We start from the raw sequence: 6326 nt of genomic DNA, 5'->3' as shown, positions 1-6326 counted from the left end.
TATATAGTTGCATTCTCTTAATGAATAGAATGATTTGTTCTAATGGTGTTTGTAAATAGGATCTCAAGTCCGCATCTTGTACAGCAATTAACCATTAAGAAGAATATATGCAGTGTGTTATTTGTTGAAACTGTACTTCCGATTTGATTTGAAACTGTCTCATTGCTATCTGTTTATCAATAAAACTTTGAAAAAAAATTAAGTAACTTGTATAACAGGTGGAGGTCACTGCACACGGCACCCCTTTCCCTTTCTAGCATGCTTTTTCTTGCTTTCCTTTGCCAAACATCTTTTCCAGGTAAGTAGTTTTCTCACCACCTCCTAATTAAAAATTGAGCTTTTCTGTCTTGGCTTCTTTCTGCAAGAGCTGTGTTCAGTTGGTGCCTTACCCAAACCGTACTCAGTCATCTGCATTTCCAGAATACATCTGCTGGCTGTCTCATGCACTCTGCCCACCCACATCGCTCTCTCTGTGCTACCTCACCTAGCTGGCCAGGCCTCTGCAACACCTCCGTGTCCCCTTCGCACTCACTCTAGTTCTGTGTACACGTCACGATAGTCTCATCACACTTGATAGGGTTCTAGACTACATGTCCAAGCACAAGGCAAAGTGATTGTCAACTCATTCTCTTCCAGTACACTACTGAGACCAGAAAATAAAGGGAAAAAGTTCAGGGACCTGGACAAATGGAGATAAGTCTCAGGAAACCAGAATCCAAGGAACAAAGCCCTACCTGGCAGGTGAATGACAGAAGACTAATAAAATCTGCCAACAACAAGAACCTGTCCAGGGCAACGGCCCTCCTTCATCTTCATACATCTATCTGCCCCTTTCCTGTGCTACAGGCTGCATATAAGCTCCTAGATTTAGGTGCGTCCTTGGTGTCCTCCTTTGGAACCCAATCTCGCTAGCCAGAGCTTTCCTTTTGTTTTCTTAAATAAACCAGCCCAGTTGTTCCCCACTGCTGTTCTGTTGGCTTCTTTCCTTCTGTTGCCCTTAGAACAAAAACCCAGAGAGAGAGAGACAGAGAGAGAGAGAGAGAGAGAGAGAGAGAGAGAGAGAGAGAGAGAGAGAGAAAACAAGAGCTGGTTGTATTGTGAACATCTCAAGGAAGAAAAACCATTGTAGCTTCTTTGGTAGTCTGAGTTCTTATAAAATGTTTGCTATGTAGATGTTATATTTGCAAATTTAAAAGAATTTCTACATATTGAGTCACCTACTACACAATGAAGCGAGTGTCAAGAGAAGGAAGAGGCAGAGCTCACACACACACACACACACACACACACACACACGACGTAACTCTAATATCTTGATTTGTAATAAGTGATGCCGCTTCCACAAAAAAGTGTGTGGCCAGTGTCCGATAGTTTCATATTGGCCAGCTTTTGTTTAGATGATCCTGGAACACATCAGCTATATCTCAACATGGGTAAATTGGCATAGCAGTCTGTGAGAAACTGTGTCACTGGCTTTTTGTAATTTTTTTAAAAAATGCATTTGGTTTTGCAGGGTCTCACTTTGCAGCTCAGACTAGTAGTGATATTCCTGCTTTCAGCCTCCCCAGAGCTGGCATTACAGGTGTGCACCACTATACCCAGACTCTGGCTGGCTCAGCCCACTCTGCGGGTGGCGCTGCCATGGCATGGTGTGCCGGGGATCAAGCTGCGGTCCCTGTGCTTGCATAACAGGCGCTTTAGTCTGCTGAGCTATTTTACCATCCCTGCTTTCTGTAATCTTAAAGCAAGTTGAAATTGTTTTTGTATTCTATTTTCTCTATTTTTAACCTAGTTATTGCCTACCTTTGCATAAATTATAGATAAAATCTGTTACTCTTTAGAATGTTATCTGTGTGACCATTGTAAACTTTTTTCTGGAGTTTTCAATTTGGGACATACAGATCAATGGGAAAAATCAATTCTACCAAGTCTCACTAAGAATTACTGATTGGATTATTTTTTGTCAAGTGATATAAGAATTCATTAAGTTTTTTTATAGGTTACTATTGCTTTATGCAAATATGAAATATTTAAAATCAGGTCTGGCCAGGCCAGCCAAATAGCTCAGTGGATTAAAATCCCTGCTTAGGAAGACGCAGGGGCCAGGAGTTTGATCTCTAGCATGCCATGCCAGCTCTGCCCCTGGGGCGCACTGTGATGGCCAATGAGACTGGGTACGATGTCACATGCCTATAATCCCAGCGTTCGGGAAGTTGTGAACAGGAGAATCACTATGAGTCTGATCTACACAGTGAGGCCCTGTAGACCCTGTAAACCCTGTCCTAAAATATTAAATAAATCAATAAACAAACATAGATCTGCCAAGAGAATGGGATTTAGAGAGATAAACATGATTCAATGTTTGGTATATTATTGTTTAGAGTAGAGAATCTATAGCGATTAGCATTCAGGTTTTAGATATAGAGTTAGAATTTTTAAAGTCCATGAATATTTGCACAATCAAAATAAGAGGAAAAAAGATCGCTGAAAACTGCCTTTATAAGTTTTATTTGCATGCACCCTGTGGAAAACCACTCAAAAGTTGACAGCACATAGCCAAATAGTAATAAGGTAGCAAAGCAAATAGTTGAGAAAAGAACTGTTTTGTTTTCTATTGCTAGTAAATGTTGGCATCTGAGAAAGTTATAACAAGAATGTCTAAAATGTGAGACCCAATGTTAAAAAAGAAAATGATTCCAAATAATAGCTGAGCTGGCAAGAATAATGGAAAACATTAGAAGAAATCAAGCACCTGGAAGGATAAAGACAATGGAATAGATATTTATTTTGAGCCTAGAACTCAGGTTCCTAAAAGCTCCAAAAGGAATGAATAACGAAGTCCAGTGTAGGCCTAGGGGAGAGGGTGTGGTGAGATACCAGTTTACAGTTGAGATGATGTGCTGTCTTGGAATGGCTTCAGTATACTGAGTCTAGGCAATTAGCAACAATCTTTAAGGTTGTTGAAGACATGTGAAGATTAAATGATGATTCATCATACATGTTCTTATCTACTTGTGTAAGTTTAACACTTTGTATAATAAAAAGTTAATACTAAAAACGTGACTTGGTTCCCTGATAAAATAGGGTGAATGGTGGCCATGAGGAAAGGAGAGGACCTTTCCGAGGAAGATATTAAATAAATTTTCTTGGTTTTTTCCTCCACTTTAGGTTGAAGGTATAAAAGAAGTATCTTCCAACACATGATCTGTATTGGTTCAAGCTGAGAACTTATTTTAAAATGGGCATCTTCGGGCTGGCCAAATAGCTCAGCAGATTAAAATACCTGCTTAGGCAGATGCAGGGGCTGGGAGTTTGATCACTGGGCCTGTCATGCCAGTCCCCACCCTCCCGTCCCCGGGCACACTGAGATGGTGATTGAGGCTGGGTTTCGTGCCTGTAATCCCAGCACTTGGGAGGCTGTGAACAGGAGGATCATGACGAGGCTGATCTAGGTAGTGAGACCCTGTAGATCCTGTACTAAATATAAATAAATAAGTGAGCACCTTCAGAGGTCAATGTGAACTGTTTACAGAAAGCTAGGTCTAAATGAATTACCATTACGTGAAACACAAACTCAAGTAGATGATTTAAAAATATACCAGGAAATAAGTTACTACTAGAAAGTTAACAAAAACAGCAAAGACCAAAGATATTAAAATTAATAAATAGGTGAAATAATAGTATAAGATATATTTACAGACTATTAAAAATAAAATAAAAAATAAGACTATAAAAATCATCCAAGCCCTTTGGCATTTACTAATTACTAGTAAGAACTGAATAAAATTTCCAGACACTAAATACACTAGTTTCCATACACTTAAGTTAGTTATGCATGTACTACATGATAGATTAGGAGAAAAACTGGAGAGAAAATTATTAAACAAAAACTCCAACTGAAAAGACTCTCACTGTACAACTTAAAGATTAGGATTACAAGAATATGAGGAATTTAATAAAAAGTTCTCCCATATGCTTTTGGAATGTTTCAAAGGACAGAGAAAATGTGGTGCTTGGGTAATAATGTCTCATGTCTTGCAGAATTTTAAAATACTGAGTCCCATAAAATGGATAAGGTCATATAAATCCCAAGCAGTAAAAATAAACTAAGTTTTACTTTTAGACACATTTTATTGAAACCGTGGATTCAAATCTAGGCTCTATGGCAAAAAAAAAAAAAAAAAAAAAAAGCCAATTCAAATGGGAATATCAATAATAGCACTTCACAGTGGAGAAGTGAGAATTAAATGGCAGTAGGAATGCATGTAACCAATATAGGCTCTGATACACTGGTTCATTTAACTTTTAAAAATCTGTGTTATTTCTATTACTTACATGGGAGAAACTTCTCAAGAGAAACAGTGAGGCCAGTGGACAGTGCAAATTATCTACAAATTTCTAAAAGAAAAGAATTATATACCCTGTAAAATTATCTTTCAAGAAAAAGGCAAAATTATCTTCAGAAAGAAAATTGCTATACACCTGGCATAATTATTTTCTCTGAGCAAGGTTGAATTAAAGACATTTTGAGGCGACAATGTTTGCCACCATCATGGTTTGGACATAAAATGTGCCCGCAAAGTCTTGTGTGATTGGATGGTGACTGGATCAGGAGGGCACTGTGCTCACCAGTGGGTTCATCCACTACTGTGTTTGGTAGGTTAGTGCGTTGTTAGGAAGTAGGGTTTGGTTAGAGGTGGCTGATCAGGGGCACAGCCAGGAAAATGTGTTCTTGTCACCAAATCTTTCCTTCTTATTTCCATGCAATTCTTTCACCATGCCCTTTGGCAAAGTGTTTGTTCTTTAGAGCCAGAAAAATAAATGGAGTAAGTGAGTCAAAAGTAAAGTTTCCTTCTCTCATTTTTGGGTGATAGTATTTTGTCCCACTAGTTGGAAAGTGACTGATACAGATATTGGCACCAAGAGTGGGATTGTTGCTGTGACTATATCTGATCGTGTGTTTTAGAAGCTTTTCCAACTGGTTTGCGTGAGTATTTTGGAAAGATTAGGGGATGCCAGCCAGAGAGAAGCCTTAGAATGTTGTAAGCAGAGTAAGTAGAGATTGATGGGAGATCCTGGGTGGAACTCAAAAGACCAGAATGTTGATAGGAATAAAGACAGAAAAGGCCAGGCTTGGGAGACCTCAGTGGGGAACAAAGACTCCATTAGCAGCTAGAGTAGAAATCATGTACCTCAACTCCCCACAGAAAATTTGTTTTCATTTTTCCTATGTCCTGAAACTTTGCAGGAGACTGAGATTAAGGATAGTAGATTAATGCTTTCCCCCCCCCCAAAAAAATTCAATATAGTCTAATGTTCTAGCTAGGAGTTTTAGCCAGGTTGACAGTGAGAATTAGGAGCAAAAAATGAGATGAAAAAAGTTTGTAGTTTCATCAAAAAGGAAGCTTCCACCAATTTAGGGCCATGGACAGGGTGATTGTTAAAATATTATCATTAAAAAGCCCAGAAGTTTGGGTCAGGAAATAGGACACATAGTTTAAAGGCATCTCAAGCACCAAGAACCCATCTTTCCTGGGCTTATGGTGCCCCAAGGTATCCTGCTCAAAAGGGGCTGCCTAGGGAAATGGTTCTCTTGGATTCATTTCCAAGTGCTCGGCCATGCAGGAACTCAGATGCAGCTATTGCCATGGTTCCAGGGTGCCTGGCTACCCTCAGCATCATCTGTGTAGTGGTGATTTTATAGGCATATTGCATAAAAGAGCTATGGAGTCATGGAGGTTTCCAGTCATATTTCAAAATAAGTCCTTGGAGGCCAAGCAAGGTGTCGTCCTACATGGGTGATGTGTGAATCTATGAGTGAAGCCAAAGGTGCAGTGGAGACCTCAGGAATGTGAAAATGCTAGGTGCAGGGATATTATGCTGAAGAAAGCTACTGACAGTGCGCAGAACCAGCCTGAGAGAGGTCATGTGGGCTCCAACCAACAGTGCTGTGGGTTGGGGTGGGGGTACAAGCTCATTGGAATTTACATCTCACTACAGCCTGCCATGGGTGCTGGACATGGAGCTACAAGTCTTAATGTTTTCCCTGCTTGGTTTGTTCTGCTTTGGCTTGGTTTATGTCTATCCCCCTCTAGTTCCCCTTGGAATGGGACTATTTACCTTCTGCTATTGTATCATGGAAGTATTTAATTTTTCTTTTTGATTTTCATGATTTATTGACTTATACTAAGAAAGTGGTAGATTCCTGCACTTATGTTGGGTTCCATCACAAAATGTAACTACAAAATTATTCTTTAAATGTAATATATAGACAAAAGTAAACAAAAAAGGGGGATATAAACGAAGAACCATTTTGTAGTAAAAAA

General features: G+C 39.3%; 1 pseudogene; it reads right to left on the bottom strand.

Annotated features, from left to right (window-relative positions):
* Positions 1-6326, bottom strand: part of LOC101587819 — a 23213-nt pseudogene that overhangs the window by 1066 nt on the left and 15821 nt on the right.

Source organism: Octodon degus, unplaced genomic scaffold (assembly GCF_000260255.1).
Source record: "Octodon degus isolate 3935 unplaced genomic scaffold, OctDeg1.0 scaffold00050, whole genome shotgun sequence".
Lineage (NCBI taxonomy): Eukaryota > Metazoa > Chordata > Mammalia > Rodentia > Octodontidae > Octodon > Octodon degus.
Note: the sequence above shows the minus strand (reverse complement) of the source record. Positions and strands in the feature narration are given on the sequence as shown.